This window comes from Arachis ipaensis, chromosome B09 (assembly GCF_000816755.2).
Source record: "Arachis ipaensis cultivar K30076 chromosome B09, Araip1.1, whole genome shotgun sequence".
Taxonomy (NCBI): Eukaryota; Viridiplantae; Streptophyta; class Magnoliopsida; order Fabales; family Fabaceae; genus Arachis; species Arachis ipaensis.
Window position 1 is genome coordinate 42,970,438 of NC_029793.2, and position 6,592 is coordinate 42,977,029.

Sequence of the window (6,592 nt, forward strand, 5' to 3'; positions counted from 1 at the left end):
TAATTATAAAATTTTAAATTTTATCATGTTAAAAATTATTAAATTTAAATATTTAAAAATATATATTAAATTTTTAATATTTTTATTTTATATTTGATTAAATTGGTTAGATCCCGGTTGGACCTCGGTTAAACCTCTAAACTATTAAACCAGTTACTCTACTAATTCATTGACCGGTTTGGTTGTCGCAACCTTTATATATATATAGTCAAGTCTCGTAGGAAGAGTGCACTGTCACCTTCCCCACATCCCAAAACACAATCACAATTAACATATCCATAATTAACTCAAGCCATGATGGGGATAAAATCACTATCCTCACCATGGGTGGGACAAAACCACTATCCCGACAACTACACTGTAACACTGAGAAAGCGGGACAAAATTCACGTTTTCGCATCTACCAGGTGCAGGTGTCTCACCGCAACACTGAGAAAGTGGGATAAAACCACCAATCCTTATATTTACCAGGTGTAGGTTGTAAATCCCGAGTAATTAATAAATAATTAGTTAATAAATTAATTATTATTTAAATAAATTAGAAAATTGAATTTGATAATTTAGAAGAGGAGAAATAACTAAAATACTATTTTTGATATTAATTTTAACATTTTTGGCCAAAAAATAGGCCAACGGACTAAACTGGTTGGACCAAGTCCAAACCGAGTCCAAGGCCCATTATATATAAGGCCAACTCAGCCATTCTTCCCCACATCAATAAGAAATCACGTTGAACTTCATGGAGGAGGAGCAAAACCTAACCCCAAATTCCATTTCAATTTAAATTTGGAGTTCTGATTGATGAGCCGTCAGCTACCACACGTTTATCTCGAAATTCTCTACAAAACCCACTTAACAATTTGGTAAGTGCTTCACAATTTCTCACCCAGCCTTCCTCCCTTCAAATTAAAAAATCTTAGGTTCTTGGATTTTGAGATTTTGTGATTTAATGATGTTAGGTGTGCTCTAGTAGTGAGGAATTGCTGCTGCTTCGATTATATGTGGAAACGGTAAGAAAACTCTAACCCTTATGAATCTTTTATTCTTATGAGGATTAGAAATTTAAATTGTGGGTTGATAAACCACTATTTTATGGTTTATCTTGTGCTAAATTGAGTAGTTTTTATCAGTTCTTTGCACACTTATTCATACAAATTGCATGACGCGCACGCATGGCTCATGCGTGCAAGTGACTTGGAGTTTTTCACAGCGACGCGTACGCGTGACACGCGCAGAAGACTATCGACGCATACGCGTGACTTACACGTACGCGTGACATGCGCCACGTGCTGTTACTGCCTGTGTACGCGTTGATGCTTAGTAAAATTAGGAGGGAAGGTGCGACTAACCAGATAATTAGCTGTAGGTGCATACCAAGGAACCACCTCAAATATTGCGTGCAAGCTATCATATGGAAAAGCATCATTGATAGGAGTGGAGTCACTCTTAATGTGCTCTAGGCGACTCAAGTGGTCCGCCACTAAATTTTGGGAACCACTCCTATCTTTGATTTCTAAATCAAATTCTTGCAGCAACAATATCCAACGGATTAACCTTGGTTTAGACTTTTTTTAGCTAACAAATATTTGAGAGCTACATGGTCTGAGTATACTACCACCTTAGTACCAAGCAAGTAGGCTCGAAATTTATCCAGAGCGAAAAAATAGCCAGAAGCTCTTTTTTAGTGGTAGTATAATTAGACTAAGCAGCGTCTAAAGTCTTAGAAGCATAAGCAATTATATAAGGGTTCTTAACTTCGTGCTGAGCCAGTGCCGCTCCTACTGCATAATTGGAGGCATCACACACTATCTCAAATGGCTGACTCTAGTCAGGGCCTCTCACAATCGGAGCTTGAGTCAAGGCAATCTTCAGCTTATCAAACGCTTCCATGCAGTCCTCACTCAGCTCGAACTCAATATCCTTCTGCAGCAGTTGGGATAAAGGCAGTGCTACCTTACTGAAGTCCTTGATAAATCGCTGGTAGAAACCTGCATGACCAAGAAACGAACGGACTTCCCTCACGGAGGAGGGGTAAGGTAAACCAGAAATCACATCTACCTTTGTTGGATCAACTGAAATACCAGTATTAGAAACAACATGTCCTAGAACAATACCTTGTTTTACCATAAAATAACATTTTTCAAAATTCAATACAAGGTTTGAACTAACACACCTTTCTAATCCTCTAACTAAACTATCCAAGCAAAGGTCAAACGAATCACCATACACACTAAAGTCATTCATAAAAACTTCCATACAGTTCTCAAGAAGATCTGAGAAAATACTCATCATGCATCTTTGAAACGTAGCTGGTGCATTACATAAGCCAAAAGGCATTCTCTTATATGCATACGTTCCAAAAGGACATTGATGAGCGGATAATTTATACGCTTTTTGGCATTGTTTTTACATAATTTTTAGTATGATTTAGTTAGTTTTTAGTATATTTTTATTAGTTTTTAATTAAAATTCACATTTCTGGACTTTACTATGAGTTTGTGTATTTTTCTGTGATTTCAGGTAATTTCTGGCTGAAATTGAGGGACTTGAGCAAAAATCTGATTCAGGCTGAAAAAGGACTGCTGATGCTGTTGGATTCTGACCTCCCTGCATTCAAAGTGGATTTTCTGGAGCTACAGACTTCAAATGGCGTGATCTCAATTGCATTGGAAAGTAGACATCTAGGGATTTCCACCAATATATAATAGTCCATACTTTGCTCGAGTTTAGACGACGCAAACTGGCGTTCAACGCCAGTTCCATGCTGCATTCTGGAGTTAAACGCCAGAAACAGGTTGCAAAGTAGAGTTAAACGCCAGAAACAGGTTACAAACTGGCGTTCAACTCCAAGAAAAGCCTCTACACGTGTAAAGCTCAATGCTCAGGCCAAGCACACACCAAGTGGGCCCCAGAAGTGAATTTCTGCATCATTTACTCAATTCTGCAAACCCTAGTAACTAGTTTAGTATAAATAGGACTTTTTACTATTATGTTTATATCTTTAGTTTCATCTTTAGATCACGTTTGGGGGCTGGCCATTCGGCCATGCCTGAACCTTCATCACTTGTGTATTTTCAAACGGTAGAGTTTCTACACACCATAGATTAAGGTGTGGAGCTCTGCTGTTCCTCATGAATTAATACAAAGTACTACTGTTTTTCTATTCAATTCAAGCTTATTCCTATTCTAAGATATCCATTCGCACTCAAGAACATGATGAATGTGATGATTATGTGATGCTCATCATCATTCTCAATTATGAACGTGTGTCTGACAAACACTTCCGTTCTACATGCAAACAAGCTAGAATGAATATCTCTTAGATATCTAATACAGGGGACCGAGTCCGAGATATTAGAATCTTCGTGGTATAAGTTAGAACCCATGGATGGCCATTCTTGAGATCCAGAAAGTTTAAACCTTGTCTGTGGTATTCCGAGTAGGATCTGGGAAGGGATGGCTGTGACGAGCTTCAAACTCACGAGTGCTAGGCGTAGTGATAGACGCAAAAGGATAGTAAATCCTATTCCAGTATGATCGAGAACCGACATATGATTAGCCATGCAGTGACAGCGCATTGGACCATTTTCACAGAGAGGATGGGATGTAGCCATTGACAACGATGATGCCCTACATAAAGCTTGCCATGGAAAGGAGTAGGAATGGTTGGATGAAGACAGCAGGAAAGCAGAGGTCCAGAGGAACAAAAGCATCTCTATACGCTTATCTGAAATTCTCACCAATGAATTACATAAGTATCTCTATCCTAGTTTATATTTCAATTATGTTTTAATTATCAAATCTCCATAACTATCTGAATCTGCCTGACTGAGATTTACAAGGTGACCATAGCTTGCTTCAAGCCGACATTCTCCGTGGGATCGACCCTTACTCACGTAAGGTTTATTACTTGGACGACCCAGTGCACTTGCTGGTTAGTTGTGCGAAGTTGTGACAAAGAATTAAGATTATGAACGTGCGTATAAAGTTTTCAGCACCGTTACCAAGGAATGGAACCGTCACGATTTCTGCGCACCAGACATGTAAAAGTAGTTTTCTCCTGATCTTTAGGAGCTATATGAATTTAAAAATAGCCAGTGTAACCATCTAGAAAACAGTAGTGTGATTTACCTGACAGGCGATCAAGCATTTGATCAATGAAAGGCAGTGGGTAGTGATCCTTGCGAGTAGCCTGGTTGAGGCCCCTATAATCAATGCACACTCTCCAGGAATTCTGCACTCTAGTTGCCATGAGTTCTCCATGCTCATTCTTCACTGTTGTGACTCCAGACTTCTTTGGTACCACCTGTACTGGGCTAACCCATTCACTATCCGAGATTGGATAGATGATGTCAGCTTCGAACAGTCTGGTCACTTCCTTCTTGACAACTTCTAAGATGGTGGGGTTCAACCGCCTTTGAGGTTGACGGACATGCCTTGCTTCCTCTTCTAAAAATATTCGGTGCTTACAGATTTGAGGGCTGATGCCTACTATATCCGCCAAGCTCCACCCAATAGCTGTCTTGTGTCTTCTCAGCACACTAAGTAACTGCTCCTCTTGTTGGGAAGTGAGTTTCCTTGCAATAATAACTGGGAGCTTCTGATTATCCTCAAGGTAAGCATACTTGAGGTGGGGGTGGAAGGGGCTTCAACTCCATTTTTAGCTCATGGTTGGGCACTTGATCATCTGGAGCCATTGATGGTGGCAAGGTATCTTCAGTAAGCTTAGAGGGCTTCCCCACACTTGCACCTTGCTCCAAGTGCATCTCTTCTACTTCTTCTTGGTGAACTTCAGCCACTGTCTCATTAATGATGTCGCACTGGAAGATGGAGTGATCTTCCGGAGGGTGCTTCATCCAGATTGAAGCTCACTGCTCTGCCATCTATCTCAAAAGAATAAGTTCCTGAGAAGGCATCTAATTTGAACCTCGAAGTCTTCAGAAATGGCCTTCCAAGTAGGATGGATGATGGTCTTCCTGAGTCATTAGGGGGCATCTCCAAAATATAGAGGTCAATAGGGAATGTCAACCCCTTAATCCTCACCAGCACATCTTCAGCAATTCCAACCACTGAGATTATGCTTTTATCTGCTAAAACAAAACGTGCTGCCGACCTTTTTAAGGGAGGGAGCCTCAAGGCATCATATACAGATAATGGCATAATACTAATACATGCACCTAAATCACATATGCAGTCAAAAAATTGTACACCCTCAATAGTAATAGTAACCAAGCATGGACCCGGATCACCATATTTTTCTGGTATAGCACCCATTAAAGCAAAAATAGAGCTACCTAGAGGAATAGTTTCTAAATCATGTATTTTATCTTTATTCATGCATAAATCTTTTAGAAACTTAGCATACTTAGGTACCTGGCGAATGGCATCAAAAAGGGGAATAGTTACCTCAACCTTTTTGAAGATCTCCACCATCTTGGGGTCTAGCTCCATCTGCTTTCTGGATTTCCTAGCAAGGTACGGAAAAGGAATGGGAATGGCTTCTCTTGTAACTTCATCTTCTTTTGGTACTCTATTACTTAGTTGAGCTGCTTCTTCTTCAATCATGTCTTGGACTTCCTCATCTTTTTCAACATCCTCTACCTCAACAATGTCTTCAACTTGAATGTCTTCTCTTGTGCTTGGCTCTTCATGACTCCTCTCTTGCAGTGTGGTTCCGGACCTCAAAGTAATGGCATTGATTCCACCCTTTGGGTTAGGTAAGGGTTGAGAGGAAAGTGCACTTGAGCTTGAAGGCTGATTGTTGGGGGGTAGAAGATGGTTCCAACCGGAAGATGAGAGCTTATAGAGTGGAGTTAAGACCGTTTACGGTAGAGTTAAGTGTATTCTGAATGTCTTTTTGTCCTTGCGCAATAGAGCGAAGCATCTCATCATTGGAAGAGGAAGGGAGATAAGTAATTTGAGGGGCTTGCTGTTGGTTGTTCTGAGGCGCTTAGGATTGCCTTTGGTGAGGTGCTCGGTAAGGCTGGCCTTGTTTCTGCTGTTGGTAAGGAGGATTCTGCTGATATCGATTCTGCTGATTGTTGTTGTTGTTCCACCTATAATTTCCACCGTTGTCTTTGCCTCCTTGATTGTAGTTTTTCCTCCATCCTTTGTTGGAATTATCTCTCCACCCTTGGTTGGAATTGTCTCTCCAGCCTTGGTTGGAGTTGTTTTGCCAACCTTGATTGTAGTTCCCACCTTGGTTATAATTACCACCTTGTTGATAATTCCCTTGATTCGGGCGGTTATAGTAGTTGCTAGTAGCTGCCAAGGTATTGTCTTCTTGTTGGAGTTGGGGACATTCATCAGTGTAATGAGAATAGCAGGCATTTTATCTTGCTAGGATCACCATATTTCTCCGGTATAGCACCCATTAAAGCAAAAATAGAGCTACCTGGAATAGTCTCTAAATCATGTATTTTATCTTTATTCATGCATAAATCTTTTAGAAACTTACCTGGCGAATAGCATCAAAAAGGGGAATAGTTACCTCAACCTTTTTTAAGATCTCCACCATCTTAGGGTCTAGCTCCATTTGCTTTCTGGGTTTCCTAGCAAGGTGTGGAAAGGGAATGGGAATAGTGTCTCTCAC